At 42.3% G+C, this 23,597-nt stretch overlaps 1 long non-coding RNA gene across 1 annotated transcript in view; it reads right to left on the reverse strand.

Annotated features, from left to right (window-relative positions):
• Positions 1-22,041, reverse strand: part of LOC136304930 (uncharacterized) — a 53,932-nt gene extending 31,891 nt beyond the window's left edge. The window contains exon 1 of the long non-coding RNA XR_010724893.1: positions 21,873-22,041. This is a non-coding gene — a long non-coding RNA (uncharacterized lncRNA). The remainder of the gene's footprint in view (positions 1-21,872) is intronic.
• Positions 22,042-23,597: the final 1,556 nt, after the last annotated feature.

Here is a 23,597-nt window from a genome sequence, read left to right on the forward strand (position 1 = left end):
AAAATGAATGTGAAGCACTCTGGCAATTCAGAAGAAAAACACAACAGTACTATTGGTTTCCTCATGGTAGACATAATTTTTGATATGGTGGTGTAAAACGAACACTAACCAGAATTTCAGCGATAAATAAACTTTTATAACAAGGACAGTAAATTAAGCTTTGATATATTTATGCAAATGCAGAAGTTTTCAACTCTGTTTTGTACGTCTGTTTTGTTAATTTCATTCCTCATATTCTCCCCCCGCTCCCACACATCTAATAACTCCTTATCTAATGTTGCCTTTTGTTGTCTCCCATCATGTTTCTCTTTCGTTTCCTTGAATTGCCTCTTTTTTTTTTCTACTGCAGTCTGTTCACGGCTCCCACTTTCAGAGTAATTTCTTGCTTCAACTGACCGCCTTCATAAAACTAAGCAGGTTTTACCTTGAATATTTTGTGACAGGCAGCTTGGAGCGCTGTAAGGTCTCTTGCCACCTGGGTGTGAGGGGAGGGGAAGCTGTCCTTTGCAGCATCTGTTGCCTAGCAATGTTTCTCAGGTGCCGTTTGCGGTGCTGCATTGTGATCAAAGCCGGGAAGGCTGAGCGTAAGGGAGAGCGAAAATGGGCTCGAAAAACACCGCAGTCAAAGCACAGCGCTCGGTGCAACATTTGTGATTTTACATGACAATGGAGAGACACCAGCAACACGTGTCGTTCTGTGCAAAAGGCTTAATTCTGCTTCCCGAGTGCACAGAACTCCTTGGAAGAGGGAAAGCAGCGTCACCATCCAGCAGCTCTCTGCTGGACCGCGTGGCACGACTCTGCCCGTTCGAGGGTCAAACTGATACAGCTAAGCCCGGATTTCTTTTTTTTCACATCGCCTGAGACCTTTTCACTCACCATCAGGTGGCATTAGAACCAGAGCCCAGGGAAGCAGCATGTTTCCTATGGGATGCATTGTTACAGGCGGGATGGTACCCTGGGAAGCTCTACTGCTTTTCATCCAGGCATTGCTCAAAGATCCAGGTGTGGCTTTGCATGTTCCAGACCATCACTGTGACCCATCTGAGATGTTTCATGACATACCAACTCATCCACTCCAGCCCCTCACTAAAGGTGGGAAAGTCCCCTGTACCTTAACACTGACCATGTTGTTTTAAGGCTTAAAAGAGGCAAAGAATAAATCTTGTGTAAGAAGGATTTGTTAATATGGATGATGCCCAAATTATTGACACGTCAGGCTAAATTTTGCTTGTGAGATGATACTAATAACAACACTGCACAAACTTAGATGGAGTGGTTAGTAGTAGCATTCAGGATGTTACAGGGAAAACAAGATTAATCACCCTTGCAAAACCAATTCTCTCTCAGTGACATCATCGTGATGCGAGTATCTAGATTAAGACAGTATGGCCCCAGACTAACATAGCATTTTCCAAAACTGTGTATATAGTTTGGGTGTTTGGGTTATTTCAGTGTGACTGAGAATTAATTTAGGCGTTCATACAAGTGTTTTATCTATGAAGTGACCCCTGAATAGAAACATGAGCATGTACTCCGTTGCTAAAAAATTGCATTCTCTGTGTGGCAGATAAAATTCCAGGGATAAAGATAAGTAAAGACAAAAGACAAAACTTCCCAGAAATCCAGAAAGGTCAGGGTACAGTATCTAAAAAAATAACTCTTGGTAATCTCTTGTCTTTCTTTAAGGTTCACAAAATGAAGGATTTCATCACCCTGTCTTGCAAGAGCGTGAGAGGAAAACATGGTAGAAAGATGATTTTGGATTGCACTTAAAACTTTCAGCACTGCTAAAGAGTTAAGCAGGTAAGTATCTTCCCTAACTAACCAGCTGCCAAGAAAGACTCTTCAGTGTTTTTGGAACTTCACAATGACATTTCATATACCATGCTTTTGGCATGTGAACAAAATCCGTACCCTGCTGCTTCTCCCTTTCCTGATACTTCCTCAATTAGAAAGATCTTAGTTATTTGTCACAGTTTTATGTATTGTGTTTCATAAAAAGAAAATGAGACTTTCAGGGAAAGGGGTAATTTATAGCATACTCATCCAACTCCCTGGTTCCTGTATTTTCAGGAATTCAGCCATTCTATAGTACACGTGAATTTCAAGTTTAAACTGATCATTTGTTAGATAAGATAATCTTTTAATAGTAATAAGAGTCTGATGTTTTGTTGACTGGAGAAACTTTAATTGAAAGGCTTCATTTGCAGCAGCAGCCTTTTCCGTAACTTTCTGAGCTTGAAAGAGCAGTTTTTCTGTCTGTGTTTCATGTCTGGTTTGAAGTTTCCTCAGTAAGGTATTTCTACAGTTCTTCACAAGAAAGCAAGGGAATGAGCCTTCAGAAGTAACAGATTATAGGATTCTGAGTCTGAAGCTATTTTCCTTTGCCAGGCTAGAGGAAGGAAAGGAGATGGAAATGAGATGGTAACAGTAGAATTATAGTTGGACTGAGAGTCTCACTGATTCCTATTCTGGTTTTGGACTTTCTTGAGCTTCCACAAAATATGCCTTATAAATCAAAAAATTAGTGAAAGCTTCTCCTCCTCTTTAAACTTGGGAGGGAAAACATTCATCTCCCTGCTTTTGAAGGCTTGCCTACAGTGCAAGTTATGAGAAATTATGGTTTTAGTTGAAAATTTTTGCACAACAACTAATAACCAATTCCAATGGTCATTTATCCTTACCCTTTTAAATCTGTGCTGCAGCACATCTTTGACACCACAGCACCCCCCAAGAATTTAGTCTCATGATTTGTTAGTCTTTCTCATTTTGAAGGGCTGGGGACAATTTCTTGTGGCATTTTTCCCTCTCAGAGGGTGGTGAGAAATCACATAAGAAGCTCTGGGAATGCTGGGACTGGAGACCAACATAGACTCAAAAATCTTCTGGATCATTCACGTGTCTTTTGCAAACCATTTCCATTCTTCAGTTGTTGTCAGCAGCAGAAGGAAGGTGGTGCAGTGAGATCCCCGTGGGATGCTGCTGTCTGTGGGTGTGCCATGGCACACACAGGTGGCCACAACAGACAGGGGCTTTGTCAGTCTGGACAAAGGAGGATAAAGTCTAAGGGGTTAGTTTTTGTGAGCTCTGCCTGTGCCAAGTGGACTTCCAATTGCTCAGTTTCTGGGCTTAGGAAATCAGTGTTCATTTTTAGGAATGGATGTCTTGTGGGTTGAGGGTATATAACAATGGTATAAGTGTGAATATCCACCAGCCACATTTTGGACTCTTTCTGCATCCCTCTTTCCCTGTGACTGGAGCTCAGCTCCCTGGCCCAGGGTGGCTGGGCAGGACCAGGCAACCCGCTGTTCTCCTGGGAGACATATTCTATCCTCTGCTCATCAACTGGCTTGTGGTGTCTCTTGCTGGCTGGGCAAAATAAAATTTCAGCTGTACCCTCGGTGGCTGCAAAGGAATGAGATTTTGGAAGAGTGGAAGAACAAAGGCAGTGCTTGCTGCAGAGCCAGAGGTAACAGAGCGAGGCTTGTTCACTGGGTTTTGCATAAGGGCTGTGGCAGCAAGAAGACAGCATTTTCCACAGGTGAAAGGTGTGTTCAGAGACACTTTACACAGCTGCTGATGCTGCCTCTGGTGCCCCTGTGAGTAGTTGTGAAGCCTGGTTGATCATAAGTGCCTCGTCTTCTTAATTTTCATCTACAAGCTCCACTGAATCTTTATTACCTTGCCTGAATGCAGGGTTTCCAGTGTTTCTGAAGAAGGGCAGGGCATTACTCTTACAGCCCAAGTGATTTTATAGAAAGGATTGAACTCAGGTCAACAACAACTCATCCATAAGAAGTGCAAGCTTCAGGGAACTGAAACACAAACCCTATCAGAAATGGCACAACCAGCTAATTCAGTGTAACCATGTGGATGTGGAAAATTTTAAAATTATCAAATTAATTCTAACTTCTGCTCTTCCTCTGAGAAGAAAGCATGATGTTATATTTCTTTCCTAGAAGCTTTGCTTTTCCTCTCCGTGCTGAAGAAAAGTGAGAGGCTTTTGCATCCTGGAGGGAAAGAGATCTCAGTATTCACTGCTGAGTGTGCACAGCCTGTGCATTGCTGTCTGTGAGGGGCAGGCCTTCATTAAGGAATGGTAGAAGGTGACCATATGGTACCAAAGTATTTTCCAATTTTGTTTCTGCACCATCTTCAAAAGTATTTTTTCCATATGTCTCCCTCTTACAATTATCTCTTTTTTCTTTTCTTTTCTTTTCTTTTCTTTTCTTTTCTTTTCTTTTCTTTTCTTTTCTTTTCTTTTCTTTTCTTTTCTTTTCTTTTCTTTTCTTTTCTTTTCTTTTCTTTTCTTTTCTTTTCTTTTCTTTTCTTTTCTTTCTTTTCCTTCTCTTCTCTTCTCTTCTCTTCTCTTCTCTTCTCTTCTCTTCTCTTCTCTTCTCTTCTCTTCTCTTCTCTTCTCTTCTCTTCTCTTCTCTTCTCTTCTCTTCTCTTTTCTTTTCTTTTCTTTTCTTTTCTTTTCTTTTCTTTTCTTTTCTTTTCTTTTCTTTTCTTTTCTTTTCTTTTCTTTTCTTTTCTTTTCTTTTCTTTTCTTTTCTTTTCTTTTCTTTTCTTTTCTTTTCTTTTCTTTTCTCTTTTCCTTGATTTCATTTTATCTTCTCCTTCTACAAGGCCTTCCCTCAGTTTTTTTTTCCCTTCTTTTCTGGTCCCTGCCCAGACTTCAGGTTCTTATGTGTTCTGCCATTCCCTTTCCAGTTCCTGGCCAAGAAATCTGTCAGATGTGCTGGAATGTTGCTGGGACAGAACTGAAACAGTGGTAGAGTAGGGGAAGGAGTTAAAACTGAAGACTGGGAAGCTTTGAAACAGAACACAATAGTTATTGTGCTAATTTTCATCTCCATAGCAACACTAATGCAATGTTTTTCCCTCACTCCTGGAATTCCCCTCCTATGGTCTCCTCCAGGGCTCAGCCTGGAGACCAGCACTGGCACAGGCACTGGGAGGGCGCCTGTATGGCTCTGAACTGTTGGAAAATGGATGAGGCTTGAAGAAATCAGTAGTAACCTCCTGGTGCAGCTCTGTGGGCTGCCCCTGAGGTGTGGGACAGATCAGATCAGGAGGTTTGTCACCAAGGAACAGAAAGGGTCTTGTCGAGATGGTGATGGCAGCAGACCTCAATTATTCTGTGGGGAGCTTCTCACTGAGGTTCTGTGAGGGTGAGGGGTCAGTGTCACTTTTATAGGTGACCCCTCAGAGAGACACTCTTGCCTTTGAATACATTATCCTTGAAATTTGGGTTAGGTCATCTGAAGGTCTGAGCAAATCACATAGCAAAAAAATTAGACATTTTGCACTATCTTTTTCTGAATTGAAATCATTAATAGTGTGAGACTGTGATTAATGCAAACTGAGTATCTTAAAATCTGTAGGCATCTTTACATATCTTAGTTTGGATAATGTATCTTGTAGAAGGGAAAGGTAGCTGGAAGAGCATCACTCAAATTGTAAAGCAAATCACAGTCTCAATTGCATTTTCTCCTATACCTGATATCTTGGTAACCATGCTTGCATTATAATAAGCTTTGGGTTGTTTTTTTTTTTTTTTTAACCCTCATGGTACCATCATATTGAGCAAGAAAAATCTGGGAGGGAGGAGACTTTTTGATACTCCACAAATGCAAGTGTCCCAACACTGCTGAACAGTGCTGTGCCATTTGGAGAATGCCAGAGGGCAAACTTTGAAGAGGCATAAGAAGCATCAAGAGGGAGAAGAAAATGTTAGAAAGAGCTGTTGTGACAGATGGTGAGATGGTAGGCTGTTCTCAGATGGAAACATGTTGAAGAGTTTCACTTCTCCGGTCTGGACAGCTTCTTGAGAACAGGCTGGGGGCAAAAACATCCAGAAAGCCTCAGAACAGCTTTAATGTGTGAGCTGAAACTGCTGGTGGAAAAGAGGCAGTGAGCAGCTCTCTCAGTAGCTGTAGTGGTTGAACATGTTCTGGTAGCAGAGCTGGACATCCATAAAGATCCATCAGGAGTCCTGGCTGGAATTCATTGTGCCTTGGCTGAGAAACAATAATGCTGTCCACAAAACAAGGGAATGCAATGATGATCTTCCTCATAATCCATCAGTGCCCTTTGGGGCCAAACCAGTACCTATTGGGAGCCTTTTCTGTTAAAGGACCTTGACTTCTCTTGCAGGGGTGGAGTATCCAGGTGTTCCCTTCTCGGATCCTGACGCTGCTAGGACTGAGCACAGAGCTGTTCCTTTTGAGAAGGCCTTTACTAGGATTCCTCAGGTTTGGACTAAGATGAGATCTCTAGGAATGTGTGTAGTTCTGCAGCTGGAGCACTGCAGTGTTTAAAATGGGAATGTCACACAGGCACCTCATGGAAACGGAGCTTGCAGGTAAACTGAGGGCTCAGTGAAGGAAAGCTGCAGGAAAGTTAACTCAAAGCACAGAACTGCTTTCCATGTCAGCTGACTCTGAAGTTAAAGTGATGTCATTTTCAAGCAAGTGTTCCATATCACCAAAATTTATACTTACTACTCTTACATACCCTTTTTAGCCTGCAAACATGAGGCATTTCTATTAAAAAAGAAAATTAAATCAGGGATAAACCTGGGCATCTTTTACTTCCTCCACTGCCTTCTGTCCATCCCTTCTCCCATCTTTAAATCCCATAGCCTTAATACCCAAATTAGAGACCTTCCTCTCCCCACATACTCAGAACCTAGAGCGTACATGTAGTTTGCAGAGCACTGAGTGGGCTTAATGTACCATCAGGCTGGAACGTGTTAGGAGCTAATTCTGGGATGCATGAGCACAGGAATTGTCATGGGAACACAGCCTATAATCAAGAAGGATAAAAATTCCAGTAGGAAACCAGGCTATGGGAGACTTCCATCATGTTGCTCAAAACAAACTTAAAGAGAGGATTATTTTGCAATTATTTCAAAGGAGACTCCATGCAGTGGAAACCCCTGACAAAGCAAATTGCCTGTAATTAATAAAAGAGGGGACTTTAAAAGAGTAATTTTTTCTAGTTATGTCTGAAGACATAAACCTGCCCTTCTTCTAGAACCACTAATAAGAAAAAAAAAAAAAGCAAACAAACCAAAAACTGGGGAGTCAGTTTCCCTCTGACTGAAACTCAGCTAGTAAACATTGTGCAAAAATATATTTTCTCACTTTTTTTTTAACTGACAGAAAGGAAGGTTTGAATTAGCCTACCACATAGCCAGATGCTTCCTTTTAACCCAGTTTCATTGGGACGTAACAGTTACAAGATTGTGCCATTGTCAGTCCCCATGAGCTCCTTTTGAACTCATTGCCCAGTTTCAACTAAACTTGCAGAGAGATCAAGAGTCCCTTTGCCTTTGATGAAAACAAGCAGATACAAGGCAAGCCCCTGTTAATGGAAAGGCCACAGCATGTGTTCGACATATTATTAGACATTAGAGAATCTGTGTGAGGGAACAGAAGGACTGAAAACTTTTGTAGGAACAAAAACTACAGCAAGCAAGCTTCAAAAGTGTCACTGCTCAGATAACTTTTTGGGAGTTGCTGTAGTAAGCTCTATGATATAAGTACTCGTAATTGTTTTCTAATTCCAACCTGTGCAAGGCCTCCTGATAATTAAAGTGTCAGCTTTTCAGTGATGAAAAGCCACATTGAAAATCAATGTTCAGTTGCCACTGCTGCTTGCAGGGGAGACAGAAAGGTCTTGTGAAGGTCTGCAGAACCAGCTGTGAAAGCCTTCTGCCAGCTTGGTGGGAGGGGAGAGCTGTGAGACCAAACCACCATTTGTGAATTCTTGCCCTTTAAACTTATGGCTGGCCATGGAGAAAATCAGAGGCATGTCTCTTATGTGGAGGCCTCCAGAACTGCATGTCCTGCTTAAAACTTATTTGCAGGTATTTTGCCTGTTCCCATACCAAGAGAACAGGCTGAGTAACCCTGACTCGAAGCTGCAGGGAAGCTCCTCACGGGAAGATCTGTCAGTGTGAGAAATGGCACATCCTTACAGAGCTCAAGTGCCTTTTACGGTTCAATGTGGTTTTTATTCCCGGTTCTTTGTTAATCAGGGGAATGCTCCTCACCTTGCTTTGTGAGTCAGGACAGTGAGATGCAGAGGGACTAAATGGTGACACCAAGGTCATACATTTTGGCAGAGGATGAAGTTAAAACCCAAACCCTCTGAGCTGTGGACTGGCAGTGACTCTGAGAGCTGTGGGAAGGGGCAGCCTTGGTCTCTCCACAGGGTGGAAAGCTCTTCCATGTGCTTCCATGTGCTCTCTGCCCTTCTTCCCTTCTCAAACCAGCTCTCTGATTCCTGCTTGCACTTTTCTGACTGTGCTTTGGCCTAGCAGGCTTCCCAGAATTGGCCATTATGCCATCACTTTTGAAGTGACTTTTGAGTATAACCCAGTGCAAGACTTGGCATTACAAACCTGCTTACAAAAATGGCTTGCTGCCTTCCCTTAGAGCATTCATAAACTATATCCAAAAATACTCCAAAGTAGTTGCTAATAGCCTAGATTGATTCTGACTGCATAAAAGACAAGTAATTTCAAATTATGAAAATTAGCTACTTACATAATTTGATTTATTCTGTTACAGTCTCTGTGAGGATTTAATCATGGTGCCTTATCCCCAGCTCTGCTGCTGCTGAACTGACAGTATATCACAAGTGTGATTCAGAAAGGTCTAGCAAGAATGCTGGGGTGGTATGAGGGAAAAACAGGTGGATGATATATCAGAAGTTAAGTTTCAGTCTCTGGCTTGTAATTATTCCATCTTTTTCTCATCATCTGTGTTTATCCTATGGCATTTTGATTTAGCAGCTTCTTTGGGATCATGTTTAGTATGTATATTAATGTGTATCTTTGCAATCTGATTACAGCTTTTACTGGAATTCCTGGCTCAGACTTGCTGGACTTTTGCAATCCATGAATGATTTCTCTGCCTCAGAAATGACTTTTCTGTATCCCCACACCCCACGAGCAGGCACTGTTCCCAAATCCAGCCCAGCTCCTGCCTCTTGCTCAGGAAGATGCACCCTGCAGTCACTTGCAGATGCTGGCATGGAGCGCATTCATGAGTCCCTGACAAGGAGAATAAAGGGGTGGTGGTGGTGTCATGTCTGTGTCTGAGACAGCAGCAAGTTAACAGCAGGAAAACCTGTTTAAATAAGGACTTAATTCTGTAATCAGACACAGAGCCCCATGGCACAGTCTGTGGTACAGCCCCCTCCCTATTATAGAGAATCTAAATCTGAAAAACAGAGGCTGCACTAGGAATATTTATATCTTCACAATTTGTTTGTTAAGGTATTACCTTTGCTCTGGTAGGGATCCTTCTACCTCCCACTGGCCTCTGCAATCACTCTGCTAAAATGACGTAAAAAAAAAGACAAGCACTTGCACTTGAGCAAGGGGTACCTAGAAGTAACCTGGAACCTGAATTTGCAAACAAACCTAAGGGATAAGAGTAATGAGCTGGGTAACCTTCCAGAAGACAGAAAGATCTTTCCAATCGCCTCTTTAGTTCCTTTAAGGCATTATCATCACTTTGATCTAAATTGAATTGACTCCAAGCCAGTTTATTGCAATGTATGAGCTGCTCCCCTGTAGATGCTGGAGATAAGGCTCTTGTCTGAGAGCTCAGAGTGACACAGTTCTCCCTCAAAGGCACCAAATGAGAGGTGAGAACAGATTCCTGTAGTTCCCTCCACCACTGAGACAGAAGACAAAGTGATTCTCACTTTCAGAATAGGCTTTAGAGGTAGATGAGGATGCAAAGAAAGAAAGAAACTTATTGTTTACCCCTTCTTTTCCCCTCTCTACCCTCAACCAAAACTACCTTCTCTTCCCTGGCTGGGAAGTAGCTGTGTCTGAGAAGAACAGCTCTCCCCACAAGGCCCTCTCCATCCCTCCTGGATATTTCCTTGTTGCAATTCAGCTGTTTCTGAGCTGGCAGCAATTGCAGGCAGGAAGAGTCTAAAGAAAGGAGTTGCAAAGTCTTCTTTACTGAAAGCAAGAGCAATACTCCTTGATCATTGATTGCTACAGGTCTTTAAAGGGCAGAACATCCAGCAATTGCATTTGACAGGTGTTGGGCCAGAAGATTTGTACCAGGAAACATGAGGGGTATGATCTGTTCTCATTAGCACAAAAAGAAGGTTTTTGTTTCAGTCAGGACAAACAAGTCTTTTATTTCCTGTCTTCTTTTATTACTTCACCAATTTATGAAATTCTTTATTTTTATTTTCTTAATATCCCTGCAATGCCTTAACTTTTTAGGCCAGTGACTCATACCTACAGCTGCATAAGAGCAAACCTCTTCATATAAATGGCTTAATTTTCAGGCTGACCATGTAATTTTATCATTCTTTAAATGATCTATGCTTCTCTAAATTAAATGAATGAGTTTCCAGAAAGTAAATGTGTTTAGGCTCCACAGACAGACCTTTATGTCAGGTTCCTGCCAAAAAAGTCTGCACAGTATTGTCTCAATAAAAAATGAGAAAGTAAAAATCATTTAGTCACAGGTGTACTACACATTAAGATACAGAAAAGGCATCACTAAATTATGTCATTGCATAAGTAGTTCTCTCAGTAACAGTTAAGGGAACAAACTAGTTGGTCACAACTAAAAAAAGTGCAGCTTTTACGAAAAGAATTGGCAGTAAAAAAGTCAGAATTACACTTCTACGTGAAATAAGTTCTGATTAATTGAAGCAGCTCCTGAAGTTTCCAGTTCTCCTTCTGGTATAAATGGTGCTTCAGCCTATATGTATTTTCAGCACATCTCTCTGTCAGCCTAACTTTAACTTAGGCTCCGCGCTGTCGCATTGAATTTTCAGTCCAGATTTCTGTGCCACTTCCACCAAGGTACCTCCCTGATTTATGAGAGAAGTGAAGATAAATGTACTGTTTCCTTCCTTCTTGGTTGCACGCCTCTTTGATACATGGAAGCCAGATTTCAGCAGACTGATGCCTTCAGGCCAGAAAAATGGTTGCTTTGTCATCTTTCTGCATTTAGGTCCATTTGAATTCTGTATTTTCCCAGATAAATTCTGGCCAAACATGTTTTTCCCAATATTTCATAAAGAGCTTTGCCATGTGACTTTTCTGATGGAGCAGAGATGAGCAATTTCCAAAAAAGCCTTTGACTGCTATGATCTGATTGGGCATGTTGCAATGGCCTTGGTAACAGCAGAGGCTCACCGGTTTATCCTCACCGCACACCCAAAAAGTCAGTCAGCACCATTGCTGTGTTAGCTGGGGAGACGAGAGGCAAACTCCCTGACCTCCGATATCATCCACAGGCAGGGGTCTGCCTCTCCCTCTGAATCAATAAAATGAAAGGAACTGTCACATTTCCAACCTCACAGACTGCAGTGGGATGGACATTCAGTAAAACCCAGGTGATGCTGCAGCAGTGGAGACCACACAAGTCTTTAAAGGGAGAGAAGCATCTCTGTGGGTCTGCAGTGGAAAGCATTTTCCAAAGAGAATCAGGACCCATCCTCCTCTTTCTCCATCCATGCCTCAGGGTATGTCCTAATCAAGCAGACCCAGCCCATTCTTGCAAATGGGTGCAACACAGACCCTGTGCTTCTGGTGTGTTGTTTTTCCCTTTTATCCTGTGTTGCATCCACCAGCCTCCACAAACAGGTCTCGACAAGGGAGAATTTAATGGGATTTTCTGCAAACGCATATTGAAAAGGAACGAGGAGTTTGCCAAAACTGTGCTCCTCCCTTCATGTGGACATAAATCCCACGATTTACGTTCTATACTCTTTGATTCCAGCAGAGGTCAGCTCTGGCTGTGCTGGGGATGGATGAAGCAGTTCAAAGTGTGGACGCCTGCACACCTTGCAACACAAAGCGCTGCTTTCTTCCCACTGCCCCTGACAGCACTAACCTAAATCTATTTCGGACCCTCCTCCTAAATGGAGATAAAAGGGCTTTGAACCAGAGCATCTCTGTCTTCAGGACTGCCATAAAACCTGGTTAGAGAGCTCTTGCTGCTGCTCTGTGGCTCCAAGCCTGTTTGAGAACAGCCTGTGATGAACAGAAGGAGCAGGAGACTGTGACAGTGGTCCTTGGGGAGGTTAAAACTGTTGCAAGATGAAAAACCCCCCAAAGAACAAGAAGTTATATCTGGACTGTGCTTTCTGATTACTGAACTATTAGGGAAACAGAAATACTGCCATCCTGTTGCAGCTATCTTCCTCTACTGCTGTATCAGTATTGTTAAAATACTAATAAAAGGATTGTTAAAAAAAACCCCAAATCTGTGCTCAATAATGTTTGGTTAAGGTTTGTTGTGGCAAAAAAACCCAAAAAAACAACAACAACAAAAAAAACAACCAAACCCCCCCCCCCAAAAAAAAAAAACCCCACCAAAAACCCCCAAAATTGAGTGTATCCACAAATAATTTTACTTCTTTAAATGGCATCATTTTGGTGGATATATGGTCCTCTAAAATTATTATTTCCTCTATCAGTTACAGTGGTTCTTTAACTTTGGCTCTTCAAAACACAAGACAATAAACAATCTGAAGCTCTTCAGAACACAAGACAAGAAACGTTCTGAAGCTGAAGGCAGAATGTGTTGACAAAAACTCTCTAGTTCAACCATTTAACCCCGAAACTGTCCAAGACACGTTTTTATTATCTCTTCTTTTTTAGAGATTAAATTATTGCTACATTGAGAATTTCTGTTAATTGTCATTAATGATTGACACACTTTACAGATTTCCAAAGCTAGAAATTAAAGACTGTTTTTCTGAAATTAGATGTCATGCTTTCAACAGAAATCGTTCATGTAAACCAGTGATGTGTGCCATTGAAACAGCAGCTGCGTCTGAAGGATAATATCTAAAAAAGCCCAAAGAATATCACTGTAAATCTAATGCCTGGTTTTCCTAAATAATACTCTTCACACTTTTCTGGTACCTTTTTTGAATTTAGCTTCTTAATACTAAAAATCAGATGAATCAGTGCATCTAAGCACCTTTTTTCTTTGTTCTGTTTGGGAGATTTTGTAGATTGAAATGACTGAAATGAAAAAATGTGGTTTGCTTATTTCTTAGGTGTAGCTGTATATAACAAGAAATGAGTGCCATTAGTCTAACAAACTACCAGAAGAGCCAATAAATACTTTCAGCACATGATCAAGGATGGGGCTAATGAGGAGCAGACTTGACTTGTTACCTGAGAATTGAGAGAAGAAACATAAGCCCACTAGGAAGAGGTGATTAAGGTGCATCTTTGTAGTGAACTTTCACTTTGTGGGCAGTGGTGCTGCCCAGCTCCAGCCTTCAGGAGTGCCAGATGAACGTTAGGCAAAGCAAGGAAAGCTATTTTTCTTTTTAGTGCTTGTTCCTCCTGATGGCACTATCTGTTATAGGTCAAGCAGCTACAGCTGACAGCTTCATAGGTCATCTTAAAAACAAGAAATACACCTAGCACTGTTGCTGATTAAAGATCACATATCTAAGTGCAGATGACACTCCTGGCTTTTGGGTGACCACAGTGGATTTGGAATTCCACTGTGAACAGCAGATTGTGTCCCAATACCATGTAGACACAGAGCCCAGGCTGTTGTTCACGAGGGACTGTGTGTATACATGGTATTGGGACACAATCTGCCAAAGGGCAAATCATGTTCTGGAAAAGTGACAGCATTTGTAAGGCTCCTATTCTTTGTTGTTACGAGGGGATCTGGGTAGTCCAACACTTACAGGTGCTGGTTGCCACTACAGACAGTCACAAGCAGGCTCCACACTTAATGCCCTCTTTACCTGTCTTTCTTTGGCAGCTGGATCCAAATCTAGGTATTTTGTGGGTCAGACTTGTCTTTACAAAGAGTTCAAAGCACCGCTGACTTTTGTGCCAAAAACTAATGGATGCATCCTGGGCTGCTCATCTTGCTGTTTCATTTTGTCATCTGTCCAGTGGTAACTGCCTTGCCCTGGGCTGAGGAGAGCCTGATCGGCTTTTCCCAAGGAGAAATCTTAGGCTGTCTCTAGGCCACTGACAAAATCTGAAATGCAAACAACTTATTCCCGAATCACAAATCTCTGAAACGAACAGAAAAAGATGTCTCTCTTGCTGAGAGTTCCCTGCTCCCTAGCTGAAGTGAGGCTGGTGCCCAGAATATTCCTGTTAACTCCACCTAGAGCAGGGTGAACAAACAGCTGTGCCCACACTGTGTGGCCTGTAACACAAGGCCATGTGACTGAAAGACATCATCACTGTTTTTTAGAGATTTTATAGTTCAAAAGACCTAAACTGACGTGAGGGTTCAATCAGTGGATTGGTAATAGTGGATAGCCTAATATCAAAGAGGGGATAAATTGCACATCCTTGGACACGACACAAATGTTTGAGAGCCCTTGAGAGCAAAAGGTCTGCTGGAAGTGTGCTGGAAAACACTATGCAGCACAGAAAGATCCCAATCTGGATATGGTCCTGGCTGTTGTGCTCATTTGACATGGTGTCCTCAACAAATCACCTCTAAATCCACATCTGGCTTTTGTCTGGAAAGGAACTGATTGGTTTTCTGCATAACAGGGTCCAAACAAACTCAAACTGATAATTCAGTTTTGATGATCAGGAGATAGGGACTTAACAGCAAATCAGAAAAGTGACAGTGTAGAAACAGATCCTTATTATGAATAGAAAATAGTTGTTTATTCTAGATATAAACATCCCAAAATATTAATTAAAAAAAAAAGCCCAAAGCCCATAATCACACAAGGCTTTGGTCTAGATGAAAAGAAACACATTTTGCCTTTTACAAAACAGCAGGGGGCCTTTTTGCCACTGGCAACTGTCAGTCTTCAGGTAATTTCATAATAAGACCTGCAGTACAGTCTTTGAGAAGAGTGAGACTTGACTGGAAGAAAAAAATTAAAAGCCTTCAGTAAAAGGCAGAGTGAGAAGGAGCTTGATTTATGACCCTAATGTAAAAATTCCTTGTGCGGAAGCGATGGTAATGATGCCATTATGTTGGGCAAGCCCAGTACAGAAGATTGTTTATGTAGATACAAGTGTTAGGACAGAATGGAAGTCATTTCCCTAGGAAAGAAATCAACAGCCTCAAATGCATCTTTTACAGAGACCAAAATGCTATTAGACTTCTGAAGTTTGACTTTCCTGTTTTCTTGAGAGGATAATTGTATTATTTGCTTGTTTTCTCTGGTACACTTGAATTTTTTTTTTGTGTCACTAAATAATGTCTGTCATTTTTTGCTCCTGGCTGCTCCGTTGAGTGGCCCCTGGTTCATTCCCTTGCTGTTCTGGGGCTGTCACTGGTCCCATTATGGGCACCTGGCTCTCCCTGCCTGTGCTTGGCTGTGTCCCCTCTGTGAGGAGTGCCTGTGCTGGGGTCACCTCGGCTCCCAGCACCTCCCCCTTGCAGAGCAGCCCTGCTCTTTCTGTCCCCCATGTGCCCAGGTTCAGGATGTGGATGGCCATGTAGCAGTTTTTTAAAAAGGATTTGCACACTTGGTTGTTCCTGTCCAAGAGCATCCCTGATACTGGTTCTATTCAGCTGGATTTTTTTAAGACAGTCTTTAATTCTAACTCAGCTGTTCCATCCACTTGTGTTCCTCCCCAACCTTTTATCACCTGCATGCTTACCAGCTTTACAGGTTATTCCCTCAGCTCAAATGTTAATGAATAATTAAACACTAATTTTTATTAGACTATTAATTAAAACATTTCAGGGTACCCAGGAGAGTCTCCTGAACAATCACAAGTGGTGTAAGGTTTGTAACTTGACAATAGTTGTTATAATGAGCTAATTTTGATTAAAGCTTTCCAGACAATGGTAGAAACTACTAGTATTTTCAACCAACACACATTTATTGCTTTGTCTCTGTGGCACTGTTAAAAGCTTGTGCTATATTTACTGGGATTTATTATAACACAAATTAGAGGAAGATTACTATGATAACTGACTGGGCTGCATCTCTAAGTAATACTGATGAGGTCCAAGTTAGTTTACATCCTTCAGTAGGCAAGTTGCCAATAAACCATGGCCTCAAATCTCTCTCAAGGATCATGTTTTGATCACAGACCTCCCTGTTTCAGTTGTATCTGCTGGTTTCAGAGCACCCCCCTTCTCATCGGTGACTCAGTGAGCCACAGTCATCACAGTGAGGTGGCAAACTTGTACTCCGTGGGCTCCACCACTGCCTACTGCAGTGGTTTCTCCAAGCCAGGCTCATCTTTTATAATCTAGCACAAAGCTAAGGATAAGAAAATGAGTATTGATAGCTACTTCTCCCATCCCCCCCACCCCCCTATTAAATTGAGAGATAATCTTAGGCTTAATACAGATAAACTGGACGGATTTAATGCTGTCATATCAACAGTGCTAGGTTAAAAAGAAAAAAGAATGTGTTTCTTTCCTCCTAGAAGAAGGATCACTTTTATACAGTGAAAGATCCAATTATGGCGCAAATGTATGCATCTAGAGACTAACTGATGTGGTTATACAAATAAATCATCTGCACTTAAAACTGGAAAATGCTTGTTTTGATGCATTACAGCCACCCTCCAGCAAGTGTCATGCACAGTGGCTCCTGGATTCAGGCAGAAACAAGAGCCCAAAGGATTATTGCTGCCCACACAGGAAGTTTTCCAGGCAGGGCAGTGTCAGGGCTTCCACATGAGTGCAATCAGCAGCAACCCAGCAAGTCAAAACCCAGGAAACTCAAACAGAGGAGGATAAGGATGGATGGTCTGCCTAAAACCTAACTGCTGTGAGGCAAGAAAAACAGCAGGACTGGGAGGACAGGAGATGCAAGGTGATGCTGAAGTCATGTTCTGCTGCGGCCCTAAGAGTGATTCACTGAACAGCATGTCCTCTGTCAGAGGGAGGGAACAATGAGCAGGAACATTTGGCATTCCAGTCCATGAAAAGACCCAAGCCAACTGTCCTGCTCTGCTCACTCAGCTGCTGCAGGAACCAGCTACAGACAGCTCTAGGAAGAAAGGAGAAGGAATGAAACTTGGCTAAAATGAACTTTTATTTCCACTGCTGTGAAAAAGGGGAAAGGGGATTCTGACTTTTGTCGTTTTGTCTGTAATTGTTATTGCAGACACGACTGTGTTACAGGTACAGTAATTTAATACTCTCAAATTATATTTTGAAGGTCAAAGTGTTCTAACATAGTCATATTTTTGATTGTGACTTACAGCAGCAGAGTTTGGAAGTTCTCCTCAAGTCAGGAGAAGCTGCCAAATGCAACCACACTTCAATAGGTATAAAGTACCCTTTGGCAGAATTCCATCAAATTATAGTCCCCTCTCATTACTGCACAAGCATTTCTAGGTGAGGTAGCCAGTTGCAACCCTACTCACTCATGTCAAAAATCTACCCACTGGATCAGACATTTCTGTGATTCCTAGTTTTCATTTCTGCTTTCCTTTCCTCTTTCTCCAGCAGGTCATCGTCCCAAAGTTGCTTCCAATTCACCACAACTTCTTGTTCATTCACACGGATTTTGTATTGTAGACAAATACACTATGTATTTGTATTGATATCTGTATCTCCACAAAACTGTTCTGTGTGCTTGTGCATATATGTAAGCACAGACACCTACTTATTTATGCAAGGAGGCAGCTAAATCACCTTGGTCCCTCGTTGCACCTCACAGGCAGCTCAATAGCAGGATTGTCACTCTGCAGTCCGATGTTCCCTGTGGCAGAGAATGACTTTTTAACAGGCACTTAAGGCATAACTGCTGTGTTTGTGCATGAGGCAGCTGACTGGCTGATTCTTTTTGGATGTTTTCACCATCAAACCATTCTGGTTTTGACAATCAACACACACCCAGTTCAGTCAGTCTGAAAAGGTAACGCTGCCATTTAACATAGTGGAGTAATGGTTTCTTACAAAATACAGTGAACTAGGCACAAGATTCTAGGAACAAATAAGAAAACAAAATAACATAGGCAGCCATTTTTTCACTTTGATAAGCCTTGTCTTAAATTTGGGGGTGTTTGCCACTCAAAACTTTCAAAGGTCATCTTGCATTTTGACAAGAAGAAACAATACTTAAACATAGTCAACAAGGCTACTTTTCTCATATACTGATAGAACTTTTTCTATCTTCTCATTTTTCAGAGGAGCCAGTGATGTGGGAGTCCTTAGGCTAGACTTTTCATAGTGCTGAGCTGATGCTTCATGGCAAAGCAAGCCTATTTAAAATTAGCCATCCTGCTTTTAATTTTGGGCTCTTTACCTCTCCCCTACAGCAAACCTACAAATGTACACACAGGGATGCACAGCTGTAGGAGGCAAACCCAGTTTCATAACTCTTCCATTTCCCAGCAAGATTCCCAAATTACCATGTGACACAGTCCCACTGCAGGCAAGGTAAACTTAAAAGTGTTTAGTCAATTCTTAGCATGTCTAGGTCTGCATATTTCACTGTACTCCCATGTGCTTTTCTTCCTCCAGTAACTGTAGAACTGAGGACCTAAAAAGAATGTGGAGGAAATGACCTCCAATTCCATTCTCCTACTCCAACAATAATTTGTAAGAAGAACCATCAAGAAAATAATATTAAATTCAATATATATAATATACATTCTCAACATTTTCTGAATTGTGCCTTGGTTTTAATTAAAATGTGAATTGTATAGGCAGAAGGACTTGTTTCTCTGCCAGGAGCAAATCTCCAACCACGGACATCAAATGCCCATGGAAAAAATACTTTGTTTTTTTCATGCACTGAAACTTCCCCAAGTTTATTACATTTGGAAACATAATGTAATAGCAGAAGGCAACATTATGTCTGACATATGTAATTAGTTCACAAAAAAATACAACCAGGGGACACATTTTTGATAGAACCACTTTTTTCACGCAATAGTTGCAGGATAATGGATCACATTGATCCTTTTTGCTAAATGGTATGACAAAGAAAATGAGCATTTGTCTAAAAATGCCATAACAGTTGAAGCTTGAATTAGGGAGTCTGTAACCTTTGCTTGTGCTCATAAATTACCCTGCAGATGAGAGTGTGACACAAAAAAAAAAAAAAAAAAAAAAAAGAGAGAAAGGCATCTGAAGCCAAGAGATGCAACCCATCAAATACTGAAATGCTTTATGTATATGCGTACCCAATGTTAATCGCTTTAGATCCTATAGTACAAATTGCCTCCAGCAGTTTCTAAAGTTATATCACAGGTTAAATGGACACCCACAGACAGAGATTAGTCATTTAAAAGACAAAGGTATAAAAACTGATTTCAATTTCAGCTAAAGCTGTCTTGAAGTCAGTTTTTCATGCATTTTGAAGCTGTGCCTTTTTCTCCCTTTCCTGGGTGAGGGGTTAATAGTAGGGCAAAACACTGAATCTGGCAGCATGTAAGGCTTTTTTCCAGTAAATACCTTAGAGAAAATTGGGGCAAAAAGGTGTTACTCTTTCAGATCAAATAAATTCAGTTGTTGCTTTTAACAGCTGTGCATCAGTATGTCATTAAAAATATCTGAATTTTAATCACTTATGCTCTCTCACACACTAGAATAATGGTATGTCACCCTCAGATGTGGAATTGGCACAAAATGATGCGAGCACCTGAGAGATGCGCTGTAACCCCAGCTCAAGAGGAATCTCAGTACTGGGAAGTCAGATTCTACATGCAGTGGGTGCCTCCTGCCTGACTGTATTCTGCCAGCCTGGATGGAAAAACAGGCAATTTGGAGCTCTCAGAGAAGGAAGGAGGAGGAAGCATGCAAGGAAACTTGCTTATCTGCAGGTTTCACTGAGGGAAATGAGAGCTGTGGAGTCCAAAACTTCTGGGAATAATAATAATAACAATAAAACTCCCAAACAACGAAGGTTTGACTAATTGCCTCTTAAAAAAGCAGACTTTAGGTAAGTCAGGAATCCTATTTTAGATACTATATTAACTTTTCACAATGGCTTGGAGCTGATTACCTTCCCCCTCCTTTAACATTCCAAGTGCTTCAGTCTCCACAATCAAAAAGAAGAAACTTCCAGATATTTAATACAGGCTTGGTGGAAATCTGGACTTTGCAGAAATCCCACCAAAGAGAGAAGGTATGAAGGGTAATTGTGAAGAGGCTGGGGTACCACTAAGAGCAGTTTGCTTACAGTACCTTAAAACAACCCCAGGCTGTACCTTTCCAAGTGTTCAGAAAACAATCCTTGGAGTTACTAACGCTCTGAGCAGTGCTGCTGACCAATCACTTAACCCCCTGAAGTCCTATGTGTAGGAGAAACAATGACTCCTAATTCCATATTCCTGTTTCATGCCACACTGCAAGAAGTGAAGCGTGCAGCGTCAGCACACAGCAGTTTGTATGACCATAAACAAAAATTATTTTTTCAGCCCCTAAGCAAAGTCCTTGTCTCTTGGGTCAACAGATCTTAGCATTTAGCAGACCAAATTAACCAGCAAATGCATGTTTTATCCCATTTTTAACACTAACAAGATAAAGAATGGATGAACACAAGTTTTTCAAAGATTAATTTAAATACAGATGTGATCACAGCAGGCAGCAGTTCAGAGCAGAACCTGTGCCAAGTGCACGTGAGGTCCTGCCTCTCTTCTTTGACTACTGAGACTCATTCCCAAGTTAAGGTCCGTAAAATATATGCCCAACAGCAAATATTGTAAATCCTTCCTCCTTTTTCCTTTCCCCTGCATTGTTTCTAGTCCTCTGTGGCTCAAAACCTCAACTCCCAAGTCCGGCACTTGGACAGTATCAGGTGTGTGCCTGTGCAAGTGAATATGCTCATGCATGATGGGTGGGTAGATCAATACATGATTGACTTCTCAGAAAGGAAAGAAACAAAATCAATGAAGAGCAACAGAGTCTACCCTGAGCTAAGTTTTTCCCAAGTCAGACTTGGAAGTTTAGCCCATATTTTACAGCAAAGTTCAGGTCAGTAATTTTTACCAACTATGCAACTGATGCTCTCATTTTCTCTTATTTGTTGAGAATAAGGCAGTGTTTCCTCCATGTATACATTGATTTTTTTTTTAAACTAACCTCTCAATTTTATTTTCCTCAGGTAAATATCTGCTGGATTAATATTCCAAGAAGAAGAACAGTTTATAGTAGCAAGCATAAGTATCTGTGGAATTATAATACCTAACAAAACAAAGACATCTAATTTCCTAAAGTTGGTTTCCGTAATGTGCAGAAAGCCTGGGATTGCCCAGTCTCATAAAGCATCCAACCAATACAGGGTCTGGATAAAATGAATATCCTCTCAAACAAAAGCCCTCTGGATTATGAAGCAGTCCAAATTGTGTGACCTGTACAAACGAGAGCATGCTTCTATTCCTGAGAAGGCAACTCAATAATTACAGGGATAAGAAACATTAGATTTGGTTTAGATGATCTCTTGGCAGAATCCACAAGTTGAATTAGGATGAAAACAGAAGACAGTTCACTTGTTAACATCTTAAACTAAAGAGATTCAAAGCCTGGTTGGATCTCAGCTGTGAATGCCAGCATTCAAAATCCATCAGCCTACAGGGCTGCATGTGTGTAGCATAGACACATCTTTGCTGTATTATCGGCAAAAAATTAAAGGAAAAGCAAACTCAAGAGGATGCTGCCACAGGAAATCTCATCTATGTTCAGGCTGGTAAAGCACGTAAACATATTCACAAGGCTGGTTATGAACTAGGAACATTCTCCTTCCTCAGTCCAACTTTAGAGAAAAGCAGAAACGGACTCCTCCTCTGTTCCAAACCCCAATATTTCAAGTTCTCCGGCACCACAAGATCAGATAATTAACAAAAACCAAAGGACGACGAAATGAAGCCAGATAAATAATAAATATCTACATATATAAGCACACAGCAAGCAAGATAATGAAAAGTTAGCTAGATTTACCGTTTTAATTATCCAAGTGGGTGGTTTGTTTGGGTTTGGGGTTTTTTGTTTTTTTTTGTGGGGGGGGGGAAACGTCGGGAGCTGTTTTCACGAGGATTCGTCCATACGCATCCGCACCGCGGCAGGCGCCGGTCCCGGAGCGCGGAGAGCGACGCGTTTCCCTCCGCAGCCGGCGCTGCCCCCGCCAAAAATGAAACGAGAGAAGGCGGGGAAGGGCGGGGAAGCGGCAGCCGGCGGGGAAAAACTCCGGCGCCGCCCCGAGCGCTCCCAGTCCGGCGCTGCGGCCGCGGCGGCTCCGCTCTATCCGCGCCCTCCGCGCTCCCCGCAACTTGCGCGCGTCGCGGGTGCCGGCGGGATGCCCGGCGGGATGATGGCAGGATGATGGCAGGATGATAGCGGGATGCCCGGAGGGATGATAGCGGGATGCCCGGCAGGATGCTCCGCCCGCGGCCCCCGGGATGCGCCCACCTGCAGCCCCGGTGCGATGCTGACCGCGAACCCTGCGCTTGTGCCGCCTCCGCGGCTCCGGGGCTGGGAGGGGCCACACGAGTCCTCCCGAGTGGGGGGGCGGGCTGGTGTGTCCTAAATTGGGTGGAAAGGCTGGATGAAGGGGAAGGTCTGTTTCAAGCGCCCGACTTGTGTGGGATTTGTGATCTTCACAAGTGCGTGCTCGGGGGTGAGGCTGGTAACCTCCGAAATGTTACGATCGGGCTGTGAGGAAGGGATGCCAGGGTGCGTGTAAAGTGGTGCAGAGGTGGGCAAGCATGTGCTCGGTTCTTCTGCAGGGAAACAGCGCAGCTGTTAGAGTCGTATATTTGGACCAGCAGGACCTGGAGTGGGCGATACCCTGCCGAGGAGCTCAGACACTCTGGGAGCTGTGACCCACTGTCCCCGGGCTGAGCCCCGGCTCTTCAGCACCCACCAACACTCGCACACCCACTCTGTGCCTTCTCCCCTGCTCTTCTCGGCACCCAGCGCTGGGACTCAGACTCAAACACCTCTCAGTGGTTGTTTCCAGCCCATCATCTGAGAGGGCTGAGTGCCACACAGACAACCTGTTTGTAGGCTGTTTGCGGTTCTCTTCCTTGGTGCACATTTTACCTTGGTGCCAAATAACCCAGAGTGCTACTCAGTGTCCTTTCATTTAGCTAAAGATGATTATTGTCTGCTTGGACCTCTATTTATATGAGTTCTTGTTTCTGAAGCAAACCCAAATGTGTCTCAGTGAAACCAGCCCCTACATCCCATTGCAAAAATTTTTTCCATAAAAGCTTAAAAGAGTTGAGAGTACTAGAAAGCAATTTTTAATGATGTTTATTAAGAAAAGCAAAGCCTTTAAGGACAGAGATTCTAAGAACTACCTGCCTCACACAGCCACACTGTAGCTCCACCAGTCTAGTTAGATGCAGTTTCCACGGGTCATTTGGTGCCTGCCAGGTGCTGAACTTGCTGCTTAGGACCTGTCTTCTGCAGGCTTTTCAAGTTCCAGTTTTATATGAGCTGAACATTGTTTTTATCTTTTCTAGGTTTTGGCAGTAATGAATATGATCTCTCTCAGCTACATGCCTCACTGGCCATAGTTTGAATTAATGTATTATACCACAAGTGACCTTAGAAATGGCAGAAATAGTAGCAAAACATTCCTTCTCTGTCCATTGCTCCTGACCAGTAAGAGTCAACTGTTTATGATTAATCTCTGCACTGTAGTCTGCATCTGGTGTTAGA

The sequence above is a fragment of the Chamaea fasciata genome, unplaced genomic scaffold, assembly GCF_029207755.1.
Source record: "Chamaea fasciata isolate MVZ Bird 193981 ecotype frontalis unplaced genomic scaffold, bChaFas1.0.hap1 SCAF_2, whole genome shotgun sequence".
In the NCBI taxonomy this organism is placed as follows: Eukaryota; Metazoa; Chordata; class Aves; order Passeriformes; family Sylviidae; genus Chamaea; species Chamaea fasciata.